This window comes from Lutra lutra, chromosome 15 (genome assembly GCF_902655055.1).
Source record: "Lutra lutra chromosome 15, mLutLut1.2, whole genome shotgun sequence".
Classification (NCBI taxonomy): Eukaryota; Metazoa; Chordata; class Mammalia; order Carnivora; family Mustelidae; genus Lutra; species Lutra lutra.
In genome coordinates, this window is record NC_062292.1 from 3,989,944 (window position 1) to 4,011,140 (window position 21,197).

Sequence of the window (21,197 nt, forward strand, 5' to 3'; positions counted from 1 at the left end):
TCAAGCGAATTTATACAAATGTTGTGTTCTTTGAAAATTTGACAGCTACGTGAAAGCAAGAATTTTGATAATTATGCTGTTCTTGTTCATGTTAGATGTTAATAATTTGAGTCCTATGACTTACTACTCATTTCAATCTGATAGGTATAAAAGCACAAAAATTTGAATCTGTCTTTGGGAACCCTTAGAGTGCTATAAAATGATACTGCTTAATTTGGGAAATCATGGATGAAATTAACTGTGTTTTGGAAATTTTAATACCTCTGGTCTGACCTGAGTAGTTTTTGGTGTTTATTACGTGGTATACAAACATTAGATAAGAATACCTCATGATCTCAAAGCTATTTACAGGTGAGATTGTCTCAATTTTCTTTGGCTCAAAAGGGCTTGATTTTCAGAGTTAAAAATCCTTCCAACCCTGGCTTGATTATTTTCTTTGAAAGCACTACAAGTTGCCTTTGTCGGTTGTTCTAGTTACAGTTTCATGTCTTCTTAGGTATTTCTGTTTCCCAAGTGCTTGGTGCACAACAGAGTGTTAGTCAGATGATCAGTTGATGACCACCACATTTTCTTCAGTAAGAGAAATAAAATCTTACAGAAATGTCCAAAGAAGATTTCAGTACAAACGCTTTTGAAAAATTTTTATGTCCTGTATTTCACTGACTTCTGTCAACTGTGGACTTGGTGGTTGTGAGGGTCTGAGGATTAGCAATGGCTTCTTTCCTGTGCTGGCTGCTCCGAAATCTCTGTCATTGTGTGGGAAGGTCCAGTGTTTAAACACCACAGCTTCAGGGGCTCTGAGATGCCTCCCTAGACAGAAAATCAGTAAGTTCCTTCTTCTGTGTTCATTTGCCTTAAGAGATCTTCTCTTAGATATAGGTCGTTTCCAAGGATTTAGAGGATCATTTCTGTGTATTTAAATACATACGGGTTTGGGGGCCTTTATCAGCTATTCTAGGGAAAGCAAAAGATTTTGTTGAGGATTCATAGTAATAATAGCTAGTGTTTTCTGTAGATTAAGTCATTCAATCCACATTAGGACCCTAAGGATAAGTGCTATCACGATAGAGAAGTAAACTAAACAAACAATAAAACCCAACTTTTGCAAAGTCATTTCTCAGGTTCTCTCATTGCAGACCACTTGGTGTTTGTGAGGATAACGAACTTCCCAAGGTCTCCTAGCTAGTTGCTAGCAAAGCAGAAATTCAAACTCAGGCCATCTGGCTCCAGATCTTATGTCTTCAATCACAAGTGGAGGCAAGAATCCCAGAGATGCTGGAGTTGTCAAAGTCGGCCGCATTCCACAGAGGGTTTAAGACAAGTTCCAGGCATTTTGTCATTATCTTTTCCTGGAGATTAGTATCAGGGGCTCTGAAGACAATAGGATTAGCTGCTGCTGTTGGAATATGGCTCTGGGGTTCTCTTGTCCGGCTGTGTGGGCCCTGAAAGAGGGCCACTAGAAGGCTCACGATGCCCCCTATAGGGAAGGAAGGAGGCTTGAGGGCTTGGTAACCTTATGATCACTGGTTATCCCTTCCTGTCCTTTGTAAACTTAGGATAACTTTTTACAAAATCTCTGTGGCTAAAGTGCCCTCATGAGCACTTGATTATAACAAATGGAAAATAAGTGTGTGCGGTTATAATATTAACTGAGTGCTGGAGACCATTGTATTGACGTATATGTGTAGAGGGTGTTTGGACATGTGCAGGTTATTATAGGAATGACCTTTGAAATATAGTAGAGTGATTTAGAAGTTTAAGAGAGGATTGTTTGCTTAGTTTAGACCATTTCAAGGAAAAAAAATGATAAATTTGTTGTTCTGTGGAACTAACAAAGAGACTAATAAGATAATATCAGATATTAAGTGCTCTGAAAAAAATAAAATAGGGTGGTGACCTAGAAAGTGATGGGGGCACAGGGCGCCTGGGTGGCTCAGTAGGTTAAGCCTCTGCCTTTGGCTCAGGTCCCGGGTCCTGGGATTGAGCCCTGCATGGGGCTCTCTGCTCAGCAGGGAGCCTGCTTCCTCCTCCCACCCCCACTCCCACCTGCTTCTCTGCCTACTTGTTGTGATCTCTGTCTGTCAAATAAATAAATAAAATCTTTAAAAAAAAATGAAGTGATGGGGGGAAGAATCTTTAGATTGGGCGTTTGGGGTAACAAACATCAGAGCAGAGGCTGGAATGATGAGCTGGGTAGAAGATTTTGTTGAAGAACATTCCAGGTAGAGAGAACCATAATATATACACCCTCCCACCCCCTCTACCACCACCACCACCACCCAGGCCGGGAGTCAGCAAGCCTCCTGTGGCTGAAATGTGAGAGCATAGGGGAGAGAGGTAGGAGATAAAATCAGAGGTACCAGCGGGTGGGGACTTATCAGGCTCCAGCCTATCATTTGGATTTTATTTCAAGGATCACTGAAAATCATTGGCTTATTCCAACAGGATGGGACATGATTGGATTTATGTTTTAGAAAGATCACTCTGGCTGCTGGGATGGGCATGATGTGTGGCAAGGAATGGGTGTGTGGAAGGAGGGGAGTGGCAGGAATAGAAGATGGGAGACCAGCCGGGACACTCGAGCGGTGCCAGATAACAGAAGATGGTGGCTTACCCTGGGCGGCTTGAGAGGAGCTCTTAGTGCAGGGTAGCAAACTCAGGGACCACATACAGCCACACTGCAGCTGCTGGTACTGTTCCTCAGTAGAACTGTGCTCCAGAAACGAGCTAGGAAGTTCTCAAATATTAATGCCTGACTCACAAATGACCCCTATCTTCAAATTGTTTGTCACTGGGGAAGAGCCCTTTTCCACTGGGGCCATCCGCATCCAGTCCCACCTCATCATTCCTTGGCCATCGCCGCTGTCCTCCTCTGCTCCGCTCTGTTTCTCTTGCCAGGGTTTGCTACCATAGCAGACCACCTTTGAGCTTGCTGTCCAGTCGGGAGGGAGGGTACAGTTCTGTTCCTCTCTTTGTGCTAGTGTTCAACCAATAGTAGTGTCAGCTGGGAGCAGAGGCCGGAAGGGAGGACACGGGGAAAGGAGGTCAAGAAGAAACATGAGAAGGTAGGGCTCGGGAGTAGTGATGAGTCTCTGGCCCGTTGAATTTGTACCCTAAACTCCCATCTTTTAGCAGCAATGTTTTAAATGCTACTGAGATTCCATAAAGGTCTTATTGCTATAGTTCAAGTACATGTGGCCTGACCACGCTTCTGTGGGTAACCTCAAAATCCCCCAGTTTAGACTATTCCTTTGTGAAAATAAGCCTCAATTCTAACTCAACGTTTGGAGGCAATTTGTTGTTGAATTAAGTGCTTGTCCTTTGTTCCCATGGTATCTGTCTAATACACGCGTCAGCATCCCCATCCTTGGAAATCCTGTTACGGGATAATTTATCTTAGTCAAGCCAGTGTAACACAGTAAGTATCATTAAGCTAGTTATATTTTCATTCATTTGTTCAGTGACAAATTTATATGCAAATTTTCATAGAGGATTATCATTTTTTTCCTGTGTTCTGCCATCTTCCTTCTTTCTTGTGTAATTAGGTTGGTATGTTTTCATTCTAATGGGCTGCTGAATAAAGAGCATATTATATCATATGAATAGATAGGATTTTATATAACTTATTAAGTCTGTAATAAATGACTTCCGAAATCTATCTGAGATTGAAGAACAATAGCTTGAACTATTTTCCAGGATGACATTAATTGAACAAAAGACCCGATAAACCATACACGTGGTATGGTGAGCATGGCGAGCTATGGGGGGGGCGTGGATTTGCTATGACAAATGCCGCTGTTGGAACAAGTCCGTCTTCTCTGGGCCTCCCTTCTTTCCTTCCAACTTGTTGAATGGGGACCTTTGCTGACCAAATCCCCTCCAAGATATAGTCTAGGACTCTAAGAAATCCTATATAAATAAGGGCTCTTATAAACTTTTAGGTGTCACATTTATATATTCATGGTTGCCATGGCAAGTAACAACTGTGCCCTCCCACCGAAAAGCCATTCTTTGACTCACACGTCTTCTAATTTCCAGTTTTTTGTCATTTCGTGTTGTGAGATTGGAGATATGGTATCTGGGTGGGTTTTATTTTGTTTTGTTTTAAAGATTTTATTTATTTTTATTTGACAGAGAGAGATCACAAGTAGGCAGAGAGGCAGGCAGAGAGAGAGAGAGAGGAAGCAGGCTCCCTGCTGAGCAGAGAGCCCGATGCGGGGCTCGATCCCAGGACCCCAGGATCATGACCTGAGCCGAAGGCAGAGGCTTTAACCCACTGAGCCACCCAGGCGCCCTTTGTTTTGTTTTTTTAAACAGAGAATGGTAAAGGTCAGACTCTTTAGGAGGGAACTCAGATCCCATTCCTTCAGTGCGACTTGCCATGCTGCCCCCCCTCCACTCGGGGTTCTGTTACCACCTCAGCCAAGAATTGGAGGCTATAATACAAAAATGTGATTTTCGTATCATTTGCATCATGTTTGTATCATGCAGTATCATGATAACACTGTAATAATTTTGAGCTAGAGTTGGCATAACTGTAGTGGTAAGTCCCCAGCATTTTTCCTGCTTTCTCCCTATTTTGAACAGCTCTACCTAGCCCAGCCTTGAATTTTGGACACATGTGTAAACCTTTAAGCATCTGTGCACTGTGCTTCTTGAACCATTACTCTAAACGACGATAATGTTACTGTAGATGAGTTTAACAGAGAAGTTCCCACCTGTGTCTCGGGCAGTGTTTTTTTCCATGCATGTTATCTTCAAAGAGTCTTTTTAATATAGAGTGGTTATAGGAGACCTAATTAATCTATATGTTATCCTCTCCTATGACGTTGAAGATTGGGACTTTCTGTAACACAAAAAGAAATAAACTGTCTTCTTACAGGGTTAGACAGTTTATAACTAATCACCGAGGGGGTTTGCCCCAACGTGGCTGACCTTCCGGATCATGCTCTAGTACCCAAGACTCGGAAATTCCCTGTACAAGTGGCCCTGAGCTCTTTTCTAGTGGGTTGATAGGCCTTTTCCTAGTTTCATTCTGCCCGTGTGTGTGCCCCAAGTCTAGGAGAGTCTCTTTATGGGGGCGAGGACAGTTTGGACATGCAAGCTTGTGCATATGTTCCCTTATATTCGATGGATGATCTTATAGATCCTTTGATTTCTATAAAAATAATAACAAGGATATTTTTTAGTACTTCACTAAGGATTTGGGGAAGCAATACAGCCGTTCAAACAACCTCAAATAGAATATTCCATATGCTCCATACAGTGGTTTTATCCACAGACACCCCGCTCGGTTGGGTGAGTCAGCAGCGGCTCTAGCCTGGTGCCGGCCCAGCCCACAGACAATACGTCAGCCTCTCTTTCTGTCTCCCCTCCTGTTTCTTCCCTCAATGCTGTTAATCTGGATGGCACCAGACTCGAGGTTCTTCTCACTCAGTTTACCCACCATTCAGCTCTTCTCAGCATCTAGCCCTGCCTTGGCTCCAGCTTCCCTTTTGCACACTCCAACTGGCCAAAGTGCTCAACCAAACCTGACAGACTCCGGCCAGCCACGTGCTCCCTAGTTCGACAGTCCCTGTGGCCATCATTAGAATTTCACGTGTCCTTCCACCTGCCCACAGTCCCGAAGGCCAGCTTTCTGTCCAGACGGTAACCTTGGTGATGATCATTGTCATCATAAAAGTGAACATTTATTGAGTATTTGTAGTTTCCCAGGCCCTGAGCGAAGTGTTTTATTGACATTTCCCATTTTAGAGATGAAGACTGAGACTCTGAGAAAAGAATTCAGCCGCTGCTAAGCGCTGCTGCTATGCTCTTAACCGACCGGACAGTTCCCAACAGCATTTTCTGAACAACTACATAGCGGACACTACCCTAGGCACTAAGGATAAAGCAGTTAGCAAGGAATTCATGGTACCTGCCCTCATGAAGGATATTTACGCATAAAGAAATTCAAACAAGTAGGAAAACCCCTCAGGTGCAGATCACAGGCTATGGAGGGAATGAATCCAGGGACACGTTTGAGTTGAAGAGCACCTGGGACAGGGGTCACAGCCTGAGCGGGACTTCGAGTTGGGTGGTCAGAGGCTTATGTTAATGTCTTGAGGCAAGACTGAGCCTGATGAGTTGAAGAAACTGAATTAAGGGCAAAGAGAGCACAGAGAGAAAAAAACTCCTTAAAGATTAAGGATTTTGACCTTAAGAATGATGAGAAGCCGTGGAAGTTTTTAAGCTGGAAAGTCACATAATAAGATCTGAATTTTTTTTCCAGATCCTTTGGGTTGCCTTGTAAAGAACAGATTGAAGGAGCACAGAACTGAGGTGGGGAGTTGATAAGAAGGTCTGGCTATGGACTGTGTAAGAGATAATAATAGCTTGGGCTGGGTGGGTCGATGGAAATAGAAGTGGATGGATTTAAAAGGTTATCTCAGGTGGTGAAAATTGACAACTCATCACACGTAATAGGTAGAGACAGTGTTCCTGCTGCATTGTAAGCCTCTTGAGACCAGGAGCCATGGACGTATTCGTTGTTCTACCGCCAGTGAACATGGCACTTGCAGGTGTAAATATTGGTTGAGTGGAGATGTGATTGAGCAAGTAAATCAATGCAACCTAATAGGTCCTGATGTCCTGTTGCCTCTGGTACCTAAGCCAAACTATTTCATTACAGAGTAAACTTATAATTTGAGGTAGATTGTCTTAAAATTTTCTTAATTTTCGTTATTGAAGGTTAACGGTTTTTAATTTTTTCCCTCTGACTATAGCTTCTTGCACTGAAGATCACTGAAGCAGAAAACAAATTTCCTAATGTTATTTTAACACACTCTAAATACATTTTGTACAAGTCTTAGGATTTAGAAAAGGGCCAGGTATAGAATTAAAATAGAAACTATCATTTTCAAAAGGGCTTGGAGCTTATATAGTTTTATATTAATACTTTAAATCAGATCTGGAATAAAAGGATGGCTTTTATTTAAAATATGTATAAAACATGAATTTTAGAAGAATAGGATATTCTGATAAAGGGAGAAAAAGGCCTTATTTTTCTTAATATCAATGAGAAACATGTGAATGATGGTTAAAAATCACTGAAGGGGATTACTGGGTTATTTGTAATGGTAGCATACAGCCAATATTTATTCTATTTAAATCATGCATCATGAAGATCAGAATCATTATGAAATACTTACTTACAGGCAAGAAGCATAATTTAACAGAAATGCTCCCAATGAAAATGTACTAACCTTAGACTATTGAAGAAAATCCGAAGTCTGCGTTGAAAGAAGGACATTCCTTGGACTCTTAAGAAATTCCAGGCCTCATTTTTGTGGGTCGAAGTATTTGGATAGCTCGATAAGGAGATTATATAATCCCCTTATAGGGATGTTTACGTAGTACTGTTTTTATTAGGTAGCTGTGACAGATGACAAATCTAACTTAAGTCCTAGAAAACAAAATGGCAGCCATCCCCCTGAATGGCCAAAGCTGTGGGACCAAGACGTCCTAGATATCTTCAGCTCTTTCCAGTTTCACTTACACTTTCCCGAATCTGCCTGTTCGCTGCTCGGTCCCCGTGCTCCCTGTGACGAGGCGCTTAGCATTGACCCTGTGAACACTATTTACTCTCCTCGTGAGTTGTTTTAGTCAGCCAAAACTTAGATGTTTTTTTGCCAAACAAAGAAGTCCCAATAAATATTGAACTTGAAAACGTTTATGTTACTTAAAATTCTTCATGACTGTAGTTGTGTTTTTTCACATGCATAAGATATGTTACGCTTTTTAATGTAGGATTATTTCATACAAACATTTCCACATTCTGGTGTTATCCAAAGACTTACAACTTTGACAAATATGTACAACGACCCATAGTGGCAAAAACTCTTTCAAATTTATGAAAAATACTCAATTGGCCCAAACCCACTCCCCTAAAAGTATTTTTTTGTCCCACTCAAAAGTTTATTCTGGAAAAACAATATTACTCTTTACCAGAAGAGCAAAATTTTAAAATGTGCATCATTTAATGAACTTAAATATGTATAATATTCTTCCAGGCATTTTTTGAGAGTGAAGTGAAAAAAAGGTAAAACCAAAATGTTAACCTCACATTTTACAGGAGTGCTGTTTGAAGTGGTTTTTCCTGGAGCGGCTCCCTTAAGGGTGACTCCGCTGGCCTCACTTTCCCTTTGGAGTCTGCTGGGGTAGAACAGTCTTTACGTTCTGACCTGCTATCATGTCACCCAGAGAGGTCTCAGGTACTGTGCTGGGTCTGCCTCGCAGGGTCCAGTAGAACAATCCAGATGTAGACTTCTGCTGACAGTTGCTGCAGGTTATAGAAAACATTTAACACTGGGCGGTACTATGTAAATATTTCAGGAGACATTTTTGTATCACCTTCCTGTTTATATTTTATGTTTTGTGAACTATTGTTTAGTACTCTCTTTGCCAGTCATGGGACTTTCTTTTAAGGGAAGGAACTTCAGTGTGTTTTACAGAAGTATATTTTTGCAGAGGCCCGATTTCCTAAGGCCAGATTGTTAAATGCAAGAATTTAGCCTTAATTATATTTTTACTTCACGGTTGTGCCCAATCTCTCCTTTTCCTTTTTTTAAAAGAAACTATAGCGTCAGGTCTGGTAAAAGAGCCCCAAATCCTAGAAATTTTTAACCTTGTGGGATTTTTAGCCTTAAGACTAAACCTTTCATTTTAAAAATGATCTGAATAAAAATAGTTTTTTTAGTCCAAACTATATATTTGAAATATTTAATTAAGTTTTGAAGAAACCAGAAAGTTTTAATGTAGTCTTGTGCTATGTTTTTGAAGGTTCAACCACAATCTCAAGAAAAAGAAACTAATTTTAAATACTGAAGTTAAAAACATTTTAGTGAACCAAATCGAAGTTGACAGTTTTCTAATTTTATCTGTCTCACCTTTTTTACCCATCAGTGTGTAAGCGTACATATACACAAGCTAGCTCTGATAATTTCTCCCCAGTTCACAGTGTACAAACTGAGGTTTTGACATTTTCTCAAGAGATACGGTAAAATACACATTGCGTTACCATTGATCCCTTTCCTTGCTCTTTTTGAAAATAATCACATTCCCCAAACATTTCAAGAGTTTCAAGGTTTACAGTGAATGGGAGCATGTATTCCAAGTGAATGCTTGGCCTGGTAATTTCACCTTTAGAACTGTAGTGTCATGTCTTCTTAATTAAACAGTGACAAAGTAATAAGTCTTTGTGTATCAGGACACTTGGGACTATCGAAGCTTCAATTCCAATTTACTGTATATCAGTAGAGGAGAAGCCACTATTCTAATACATATGAAAATTGTGTTCAAAATCCTCTTTTCACTATGTTTTACCCAGACCCGAACTGGTAGAGTTTATTAACTCAAAACACATGATCCCCTGGAACATTATCTCTTGCCTTGTTTTCTTGTCTCCCTCTCTCTTAAAAAATCACGAGCTAGAAAACCAAACTTAGTTTTTGTAGTAGAACTATTAGAATCATTTCTTCTCTGTCAAGCATAGGACTGAAGTTATATTGTTTTGTCGTATTGCTTACGGGGTGCCGCAAGGCTGTGTACAATAAATGTCAAGGGTAGTAATTTACTGACAACAATTAGGCAAAGAGAACTATAGAAAGCACAGGAACATTTTCAGAAATGGGTTTTATTATATTTCATCGGCACCACTCACTTTACTTTTGGTGGGTTTCAATATTTGAATCAAAATATAGTAATAAAATAATACATACGAATTAAGTATTCATCCAACAGATCCGACCCCCAGGCCCCCACACCCCTCATTTTGGCTGCAGCTCTTGGTGTAGATGCTATGGTGTGAGGGCTGCTCGCTCTCAGTGGCTGGTGGTCATTCAGGCTGGGTTGTCATGTGACTGCCTGTCTGTGCCTGCTGTACAGGTGAGTGCATGTTCTGCACAGCAAGTGTAGACAGGCAGACACATGACAACTCCGTCCAGCCAGGCCCTTGGTTCCTTCGGGTTTCCTTTGCTCATGGGCAGACACAATCAGTCTGTTTTCCAGATTTGGTGATTTTGGAGGGTGAGGGCGAAAGGGAGAGAAACACACAATAGAATTAAACATTAAAACATTATGGAACTAAAACAAGTGAGACTTTTGACTTTATTCAGAAAGTACACTTTTACATTGGTTCCAAATGTGCTAACATGGATAATGGTCGTGACTGAAAACTCACATTGAAATTTTAAGGAAAAAAACAAAACAGAAAAAAAAAAAAAGATTAAACACAAGGTTTATTCTTAAATCCAATTGGTAGTATTTTTACTGGCCCCACATGCAGTCAGAGTTCAGAGTAATTGAACCAGATGTTTTTCCTCTTCACAAAAACTGCATATTTTAATACTGAAGTTAAAGATAAAGACTGTGTTTATACATGTTTCTTGTGGTAGATAAGTGGCATAGCCCTGCCCATGAAAAAGAAAGTTGTCATTGACATGGAAACGGCAGCCATTTTCAAAATAATCAATGAGCCTAATGTCTTTGGCAGTCAACCAGCCAACTTTGGTATCAGATGCTTTGATAGTGGGATTTTTACAAGGGGGTGGGTTTTTGCCAATACGTCATAAAGCAGCGAGAACGTATTTAAATTTCTCATATTCTTTTTAATGCAAAGTTTTTAGTTATGGGTGTGAAAACCAAAATAAGAAGCAGTTGTGAGCTTATGTGCTCCTCTTCTTAATTAACTATAGCGCCATACCAGAAATCAAGAGGGTATAAACTAAAAAGTTGTTTCCCACAGTGATGTTCAGAATGTGTTTTGGACATTGGTAGTACCACACAGTTGCAGAATAGTATCTTAAACATAGGAAAGGAAAAGGAAACCTCATTTCATATCCAAAAAGTAAAACCAGACCCCTTGGAAAATTTTCTTATAATTTATGTAAGAAAGAGTTAATGGTGTTAAATACACAGATAGAAAATGTAATTCTGGTGGCTCAAGGATAATCCTACTGGCTATTTTAGTATAAATGATCAATTCACATTCATGGAGGTATTTAATAAATTCCCTTGCCCTTTAAAAAAGAAAACATTTAGATAGTCAAAATTCCAGTAAGTGGGATTTCTTCAAAAACAAAACAAAACCTTATTGTCCAAGGAGTGTGGAGTTTGGGACTTTTTCCAAAGAATTTTGAAGAAAACGCGTAGTTTGTTATTTCCCCTTAACCGTAAAATTCTGAGAAAATAGCAAACAGAAACTTTATGGAGAGGAAAATGTTTTTAAAGGCTGAAAAAAATCGCAGTTTTCTACACGTCTGAACTTTTATGCATTGATTAGATATGGTACAGTTTTAACAAAGAGCTGATAAGAGCAATTTTCCATTTATTTGATTTCAAGAAAATAAATGTCTGATTCGGTTTCTGGTCATCATTCTGAGTAGAGAACTTTTTTTTTTTTTTTTTTGTCCTAACAGAATCAAAAACGTCAGTAAACTTGGCTGCTATTTAGATAATTACAAGGTCAGAGTATGCAAAAACAAATACCTTACGAAAGTATTTTGGTATTGGTACTGCATTCAGTGTAACGGAAGATATTTAGAGTGATTCACTTACAAAGAGTATATTGGTGGAAATTAAAAATTACTGGGATTCTGTATAGCTTTCCCTCTCTCTCCCATAAATAATCTGATCCCGTTAACTCTGCTCAATTAAGGGAATGATGCATGTGACCTGGAAATAGAAAGAAATATTTGTGAGTTTATATGCTATATTTTAATATGAAATAGTTCTAGTAAATCAAGATAACCCCAAAATATTTGAGCCTGAAAATCCATAGCCTTTTTTCAGGGGGGAAAAAAATCTTGCTGAAAAATGACTGCTCTATTCATACAACTTTTGGAAAATTTTTTCTAATGGCTTTTGAAACTGCAGTCATAGTATGTGGAATATACATACTTCATAGTTATGTTGAACCTGCCGTCAATCTGGTTGAAAAGACAGAAGACTGAAAAAAACATTCAAGACTCTTTTTCCATCTCCCAGCTACAGTGAATATCAATTTATTATCACTTAAAATACTAGCTAAAATATAAAAGAGCTATTTCCATTATCACACCATGTAATTTTTGATGTGGTTATTATACCTTATTTTCTTTTGTCTTTTATTTATTGTCTTAAGGAAAGAATTATCTTCTAAATCCTTTACAGCAAAATTAAACCAAAACCACTTCAGGAAACTGGCTGTCACGATAGGTCAGGATATTCAAAATGAAGATTTAATTATTTTCCTTAACTTATTTCATTATCTCTATTTATTAAAACTGATAAAGCTTTTAAAAAGAGATCTTCAAAACCTTTCAAAACTTTACATAGTTTACAGCACACTAAGGTGAAAAGATAGAAGAAACCAAGTAAGAAAGTTTCTGTCTTCCCTGAAGACATTCCTCCTTTCAGGTTAGAGCCTGACCCTCTGGTTATTTTAAGTTGGGGTTTCTGAGTGATGGTCCCTTAGTTATTATTTGGACATTATTGTGATGGGTGAGATACTCTCCTTAGAAAAGAGGAAAATGGATTGTTTTTAAAGAGCAGAGCTCCTATAGAGTAATTGGAAGTTTTGGCTTCTCTTTAGTAAGGATGGACACTGGTGGGGAAGGGAACTGTTTCACATTATCAAGCTGTATTTTCCTCTTATTTCCTTAAAAAAAAAGAAAAAAGAAAAATTCTTTCATTGGAAGCTTTACGCCTCAGCTTTTTCCCACAGCGTGAAAAGCTTGGGTGGTCTATAAGGCGAGAGGTGGGGGTAGACAGTATATTTTGGTCTTTTAAAAACATAAACACCATTATCTGGGCCGAGAGACAGAAATGCCAAGCCGGAAGGACGTTAACCTATTGACTAACTGCAGGAAAGTGATCAGTGTGAAACTTTGTCCCATTGTAAACAATGTGATTTCTTTGATTTTGAGATCTGTGGCTTAAAAAAGGGAATGGGGTTTGAAAAATGTTTTATATCGATCCTCATCCAATTAAGAATTGATGGTGTTGAGGCTGAGGCCCTAAATTTCCTTTCTCTTGGATGCCAGAAAAAGTTTTGCTTTTATCCCAGTACCTAGCCTACTTCACCAGTCATCCACGCACTAAAATGAAAAATAACTACTGAGCTTCTATGAAATGCAATTTGGACAGGCCCTGCAAGCATTGTTCTCTTTCTGACAATGTGCAATATTTAATTTTAATACTTACCATCATATCCAAGGGTAGTTTGAGTTGAAGATGTTACTGTTGTTAGTTTCCTCTGGAATAGATCCCATGACCTCTAAAATATTTGTAAATCTCCTTATAAAGTAATATCAAAATAAAGTTAAACATTGCTCTAATTACACTGGAAAGAGAGAAGGTTATTTTATGATACGTGTGTATAAATGCTGGTGTATAGCCCAGCATATGAACGGCCATCCTATCCTGCCTTCAGTCCACAGGGCTTTATAAAGTGAGCTTTTACTTTTGATCCTGAATTTAGCCCATCCAATTTAAAAATAAGTAGGATTCCTTTTCATTATTCAAAAGTTTGCATCAAAATGGGTTGTCGGGACTCCACCGAACACTTGTAGGCACCCCTAGGCTAACCCTCTACAAATTAATTCTTAAGGTTCCCATTCCTGTACTTATGCCAAGGACACCACCAAGTCCCCTCTATCTCCAGACTAAAATTCATCCTGAGGGAGAGAATTGGTGGGCGAGCAGTGATAGTTTCTTACAATCAGAAAAGCCATTTAATGTAAAGAAAGACATTTAAATTAAATATACATGAAAGGAAAGCAAATTGTGAAATTCTGTCATTTATAGTTTAAAAAAATTTTTTTGGAAAACTTTAAACATTGCCAAAGTCTGTTATAGCTACATTTCTTCTTTAGTAAGTGCATCAACTAGTAAAAATGTATTTCTTGAGAAACTAAGCTTCTGTAATTACCTCATAGTTTTTTTTTTCCAGTTTCCTTGTGTAAGAGGAACTATGGATGTTTTAAATATCTCTTGTTCTATTAAAAATAATTAATATGCAGGCCTCCAGATCACAACAGAAAAAACAAAGGATGGCTTTATCATATCATTTAAGTGGAGAAGTGGAGAAGATAACTAAATATATCCTTGCTTTTTTTTAACTAAAAAGTATGAATAGAAGCGATAACTTATATGTTCTTTATACCAGTTTGGGGATGATCAAAAGGGTAATTTAAAAAGTAAATCATTTTCACAAAGGATAACTTGGGGAACCTTTTGTAATAAAATGTTTGACAAAAGAGAACTTGTTACAATTTTTAGATTGTTACAAAATGTACCATTTAGAAAAGGATTTGTTCAGGAACTACTGTAATTTTAAAGAATTTAAAGGAGGACAAAAGAGATCACTTCATTTTTTCATAAAAGCCTATAGAACAGATGTTTTCATTATATAGAATAGTTTGGGGGTAGATGTAAATGGGGGTTGAGGGAATTAGGGGTGAGGCAGTAACATTTTTCCAGAACTTTCTTTAAGAGGCCCACCTTTACAGTCCAGCATGGATCATGTTGCAACCCAGACTTTCTCTGTTATTCTCTCTATTGGGATTTCATTCAGCTTGAGGGTTTTCTCCCTCCCACCTTCTCCCCACCCCCCTTCACCTCCAGGACAGCTGGAAACGGACCAAAGAAAACTTTGCCTTCGTTTACAAATTCCTTTTTTATCAGCGGGTTTCTAGACAAAGTACCTTATCATTTTAAATGCTCGTAGAAATAGAAGCATTGTAAAATAGAGGCATGAGGTCTCAGCTGACCAGCAATTATCAGCCATTTTTGGGTTACAAAAAATAAAACAGTAACACAGAGACATGTATTGGGGTATCTGTAGATAGGTTTCTGCTATTCTCCAACTTAATCAGTTGCTGACTCACTAAGTTCTGGGTTGGCGCTCTTTTCTGGGTCAGTCCCATCTGCATTGTCTGGTGGGCAAAAACTTGGCCGCCTCTTCTTTTATTGTTAGATACTACTATTCCTGGTATTTATATTAATGTAAGTAAATTTTCCAAAAAAGCACTGTTCGGATAGCATTTTACAAATAGCAGATAGTCTTTACTTGGAGGCAAAATGGATTCAATCCCGGGATGTTAAAATTTCTACTATAGCCCTTACTGAGATAAGTTTTTAGGCCCTTGGATTATTAAGTTCAACAATTAAAAAACAGCCTCATTAAATTACTCTGAAATGTTTGGAGTGTTTTCATGTTTCGGTTGGAAGTGGGAAAAACTTTGAACTTAAGGAAATACTTGACGTACGAGTCTTCAGAAATCAAATAGCATACAATAAATCGCTCTGTACCCCAGGCTGTTCCTCTCTCGAGGGTGACCGCGCCGCTCTCCACCGCACAGAGCCCTCCGTTTCCCTCGCACGCCCTTGGCTCCCCACCTCGGCTCTCCTGGGCACAGACCAGGTGAGCGCTCAAGAAGGCCTTACCCACAGGTCTTCTTTCGAGCGGTCCTTTCTCAGCAGTGTCCCCAAGGGCTTCTGGGTCCCTAGTGTGCAAAACCTGTGAAGAAAAACACTGGGCGTGAGATTTGAAAAAGCAGACAAAAGTCTTCTCCTTGGAAACAGCCACTTTGGTCCCCAGCCGTCCACAGCGTTGCTCTCCCTTGCCCAGTCTAACCAATGTGCAGACTACTGTACAACGGCATTGTCCTGAACAGGTAGTCTGAACACTGGGGCGACGGAGCAGGATCTCCAGAAGCTTCCATCTATGCACTTAAAATCCTCTCCCGGTCTTTGGGAAAAGCCTCCCTTCCTGCACCAGGGGTAGCTTTCGGCTCTCCCCCCAGAATTCTGCTGCACTGACTGAGACACACTCAAGGGCTGTGATTTCCAGTCTTGACGTGGCACATTTGCTGCAGACTGGGGAACTGGCAATGAATTTAGGACCAGGAAAAGGGGGAGGGCTGGGCTGGAGAGTCCATATATGGGATGATGTCACCCTGGGGAGGTTTGGGTATGCGCTGTGCCGCTGGAGAGACCGCTAGAATCGCCTGCTCTCAGACATGGGTCTGTGCATAAAATGGTACCAGATGTTTTAGTGTAATGTTAAGCAGTCATTTCATCTTCAGGCCAGATTTTTTTCCTCAACTGGGCAGGAAGTGGGCCTCAGTATGGAAAAGCTGTAAAAAAAAAAAAAAAAAAAAAAAGAGTCGAGATGTACAGTTCTGCTGTGGCCAACTGAAAGTGAGTTAGTGTAGAAGTACAATACAAATTTGCTGTCTGGTCCAGCCTAGAAAAGTAATTTGAAGATAGAGGGTAGATTAAAAAAAAGAAAGAAAGAAAGTAAACAGAAAGTTGAACACTGGAAGTCAGGGCTCATTTGCCAACTTTTTGGAGCTTTCCTGTGGTACTTTATTTTCTGGTATTTCACTCGTCAAAAGGCCAGATAAGTTCATTTTTTTTTTCCTGTCTCTCTCTTTCCCTCCTCCTCCTCGTCTGTTGGATCTGTCAGCGGCTTGCAGGCTGCTCTAGACTTGAACAGTAATTATAGCAACTTCCTGAAAGTGAAGCCCCCATGAAAAGTCTGCAGAAATGTTCTTTGTCATGGCCTCTCCATGAGTAATTAGTTCCACATGTGGCCTTCCTCGTTTCCCTCAGCGATGCTGGCTGGCTCCCCGAGTGCCGTGCTGTATGGCTTGACCTAAAGAAACTTTCAAGTTTTTGTTTCAAACCTGCACTACGAAATCCCGACTTCAGTCTTCTAACAAATTGCCTCTGGTCAATTTGTTATGTGTTTTTATAGTGTTTTTATAGCACTCTTCTTCACTGGGAATTCTTGATTCTGTGTGAATATTTTGTTTTATTTTAATGGAATGCCACTGCTTAAGTTTTTATCTCAAGTTAACGAAATCTGTTGAGATTTGCCAAGTACTGCTTGACCAGAGGTTAGAACATACCAGCTCACTGGCATCTCCTTTCCTTTTCCCGTTGTTGCTGTTTTCAATTATATACACTGTTGAAGATTCTGGGTAGACAGCCCTGCGACTGCGCCCCCCCCACAGAATTCTGATTAAAGTTCGAGTTACCTCAAACAAGAGCTTGATGAATTGCCCTTCCAGAGATCAAAATGTGAGAAAATTCCTAGGTAGCTTCCAAATATCATTTGAGTAGCCAAACTATGAAACTCAGTAATCTTTAAAGAATTACAACTAAAGCAGTTCATTTCTACTGGCCTTATGCAATACTTCTTAGAAGCAGAAAAAATCTACCTCTTTTAAATATATTGGTTTGAATAATTCCAAAAGCTTCAAGTGAGAGCCATCTTAAAGCCTTCACGTACCATGAAATGTCTTCTCTTGAATTAACATATACCACTAATGGAATCCAAAGTTGTGACAAGTCCTGGTCACCTTGGTAGGAAGATTAAATAAGATAAAAATGAATTATCCAGTAATTCAGGGTGGAACAAAGAGATTAGCACTGTGTACATCATTCATGGGGGGTTTAAAGCATCAGTGGAAATCAGAGGAGTTTCTTCCTATCACTGTGTTTCCACTTCCATACTTACGTCCATAGGGCCTATCCCATAGCGCTTGAGCGAGCCCAGTATGCCCTCCCTCGCCTCTCCCTGCCCTATCACTGCTTGTATAATACTTGGAATAAACAAGTGTGACTACACACAATCCAATAGTCTTATTACACATGAATACCAACTCTGTCCTTGCTCAGCGTCTATATGTTTATTCACAAATCCTCCTAGAGGAGCCATGAGAGAGAGAGAGGCAGTAGTCAGCCAGGAATCCAGCATTCCAGGTGTGGGACTTGTTTCCGCCGCAAATAGTGAAAGCCTTTCCCCTGTCCTCTTCTATTTCCATCGATGAGACATGTCTTGGTAATTTTGGATAAGGCACATGGAAGGTCGTCTCATCAAACTGCTCCGTGATTTCATCTTACTCACACATCTGTAGTTTCTCAAATGTAGGAGCGAACCTTCCTCAAAAAGGGACTTTTATGAGGTTTTTCTCTAAGGAACTCAAATTCATGATTATCTTTATTGCTTTTGAAGAAGTTTAATTGATTTTCTACCGAGTACAGCTATACAGGTTTTGTTCTTAGCATATGTGCTCGTCTCGTTGGGCTTCTAGTTGACTAAAATGTTTTAGAGTTATCTTTCCTTCGAATAGTTCAACAAATATTCGTTATTGCCTCATCCTCACATACTGGTCACAACGCTAGGGACTGGGCATCTGAAGATTGAGAAGATACGATTCCTGCCCTCAAAGGGCTCACACTTACTTAAAATGTTAAGAATTATTAATGTTAAGAATGTTTAGAACTTATAATGTTAAGAATTAATGCTTAATCTGTGATCAGTTTCCGTCTACAAAATCTTCCACGCCTCTGTGGGAAGTCCTTGGTATTCATTTATAAATGGCCTGAGGACCTTTTCTATGTCTGCGAAGTTATCAGTTAAATACCTGCCATGCGGTGGGCTCTAGAAAGCACAGTTATGTGCCAACAAAGACTGGCCTTTGAGAACTAATGTTATTTAAGTTTTTTGCTTAAATAAATTGGCTGTTTCAAAACATATTGACCACAGTGATTGTGTGAATCAGTGGATAGTTTGGGGTGACTATAAAATTTGGTCTATTTTAAAATGTCATGGAAAGAAAACACTGTTTCAGTTGGTTACCATCCCCAAGCTTGGCACATCCTTATGACTTTAGAAATACTCAAACTGAAACCGGGGCTATGTCTTGTTTCTTTGTACTCATGAAGGGACAGGGTTACTAGTGTTTACAATAGAGTATTTTGTGACACCTAAATATGGTGTCACAGGTAGTATTTATATAGCTTTAATTTTTTTGTTACAAAATTGGTGCGTAGGTGTTATTAAAGTTCAAACAATAGAAAGTATGTAAAGAAAAGTTAATCATCCTCCCTTCCAAACTCCTAACCCTTTCTGCTCTCCCAAATCAGTGGTAACAGTTTTGTGTGATTCTTTTTACCATCTTCTCAGTGGCCATTTATAGCTTCTTTACAGAGTACAAAATCTTTCCACATACAGTGTATGAGTTTTTTTTATAATTTATGTAGCAGGTATCATCATTCCCATTTTACCGCTGGTGAAACTGAGGCTCGAAGTTAAGCATATTGCTTCGTGGAATTCCAGTAAGTGGCAGGACTCAGGCTTGTTCTAATGCAGACACCTGTACCCTGAAGCACATTGTCATCTCACAGAGACCGTTCTCTCCCCTACAGAATTCTTACAGCACTTCTATTTTCTGTTATTCATTTGCGAATTATCCGCTGTCCTCTTAGTTTTCTCCTGCAGTGTTACCAAGTGTTTCACGTATGTGGATTTTTCCCCAAATAGAATATAAGCTAACTGAGGGCAGGGATGCTGTCTTTACACTTTAATTGGCCTGTGGCAGGCCATTTAGTATTTGGCCAAAGAATGATAAAAGCTGCATAGTACGCATGCACTTTCTGATCAAGCCTTTATCATGACAATAATTCAAGAATTAAGACTACCTTATTTTTCAGTCTCAAGTGGGAAACATGGATGTAGGTGTACTCCAGTTGTGTATCAGCCTGCACTATTGTTTTAGAAATAAAGGTGAACATTTGGGCCAGCCATATTTCCTTGGTTATTTTTGGCCTTGCAATCTTCTGGAAGCATCCTGTGTAGCTATCGGTCCCATAATCTGGTTTGAAAAGCAGGATCTAACCAAGTTGCGGCGTTTCCTTTCTTGTTTTCTCATTCCCACTTTGTATCTGATATAAAAAATCTCGTTGATCCCAGTTCATTGCAAATTAGGAAAGATAGCCCCCACTTCATTTGGCTTCATGTTGTGTGGATTAGCTTTTTTTTTTTTTTTTTTTTTTAATTGGAAGCAATGTAATCCCCTAATCGCCAGCATTTCCTATTTTGGGGTGCCCAGAAGGACTGGGAGATTTGTTGTAGCAAAAGCTTTCCCCTTTTCTCCCCTTCCCTGACTTCAAGTGGCCGCCTTCGGACCTCTGCAGCGCGGTTGCCCCTCAGGCAGAGCGGCCGCGTGAGAGGCTATAAAATGGAGGAGAAGTAGTCCAGAAGAATCCACAGATTTTCCTTCAGCGACTGAAAAAGAAGTTGAATTAGAACAGCTATAAATCATAAATTTAATGCAATTGGCTTTTCAGCCTTTGAAATGCTTATACGACGCGAAGACTGTGAGAGAGTGGATTTTAAAACGTACGTTTACTAATGCCCGTTTTGTTTTGCCTGTCTGTGGACTTTCCATTGCTGAGTCTGTTTATTTAGAAATCAGCCCCTAACCAAAAGCAGTATATATTTTATGAACATTCTTTCCTCAACTCAGTTGAGAAAGAGAATGTTACGACCCGGCGCTTCACTAACCACTGTCGTGCACAGCAGCCATTTCTGCATCTCGGTAACATAATACATCCGGCAGACAAACCTTAAAAACTCTGACTGTCTTGGAAACCAGTCGCATGAAGGTAAATATATGATTTATGACTCTGGTAAAATTTCAAGCACTGTCTTGAAATCTTTAGGGAAAGGCAAGATAAAGGGATAGGAAATTGGTGCCGGCCTCCGCAGGCAGACCTGAAGTGAGAGCGCACTAGGAAGGCGGCCGCTGCCTGCTTCCGCCCCCGAAAGCTGGCGAGCATCATCTGAATGCTGTGTGCTCTGAGCTCCCATTGACTTCCACGGTACAACCAGACTTTAAAATGAGCCCTGGCTCGCTTGGACAAGAACAATATGGTGTCCTTGGGTCACTGACCATTTTAGAATATTGCCTCCTGATGTCTTTTGGCATCACCAATATTTTGTTTCCTTAGTATGACTCAGAAAGGAGCATGCATGATAGCAAAAAAGGAAGGAAAAAGTCTCTGTGTGCATCCCATGAAGACTCAGAAAGCACTTTTTCCCCCCCAGGGCTATAGAAGGTGACCTCTCCGTGACTGGGGGCTCAAGTGAAGCGTATTGGCTTCAAGGCAGGCCGTGTGTGACGGGAAGTTTCTGCCCTACCCAGAGTACCTACGGTTATGTAGTAGGTCGTTTCAGAAGCTCCAAGTCTGTAAGCGGTGATAGACGTCCTTGTGCCATACATGGCACAGTATCTTTGTTTTAGGATTGATAATCTTCTGGTATATTCAAAAGTGGAAATACAAATTATATGAATTGCTAGAAGGGTTTGATCCCACATACATCT

The 21,197-nt window shown here is 39.8% G+C and overlaps 1 protein-coding gene across 8 annotated transcripts in view; it reads left to right on the forward strand.

The window, feature by feature from the left end:
- Window positions 1-21,197, forward strand: part of DNM3 (dynamin 3) — a 553,426-nt gene that overhangs the window by 295,882 nt on the left and 236,347 nt on the right. The gene's annotated exons all lie outside the window — the stretch shown is intronic.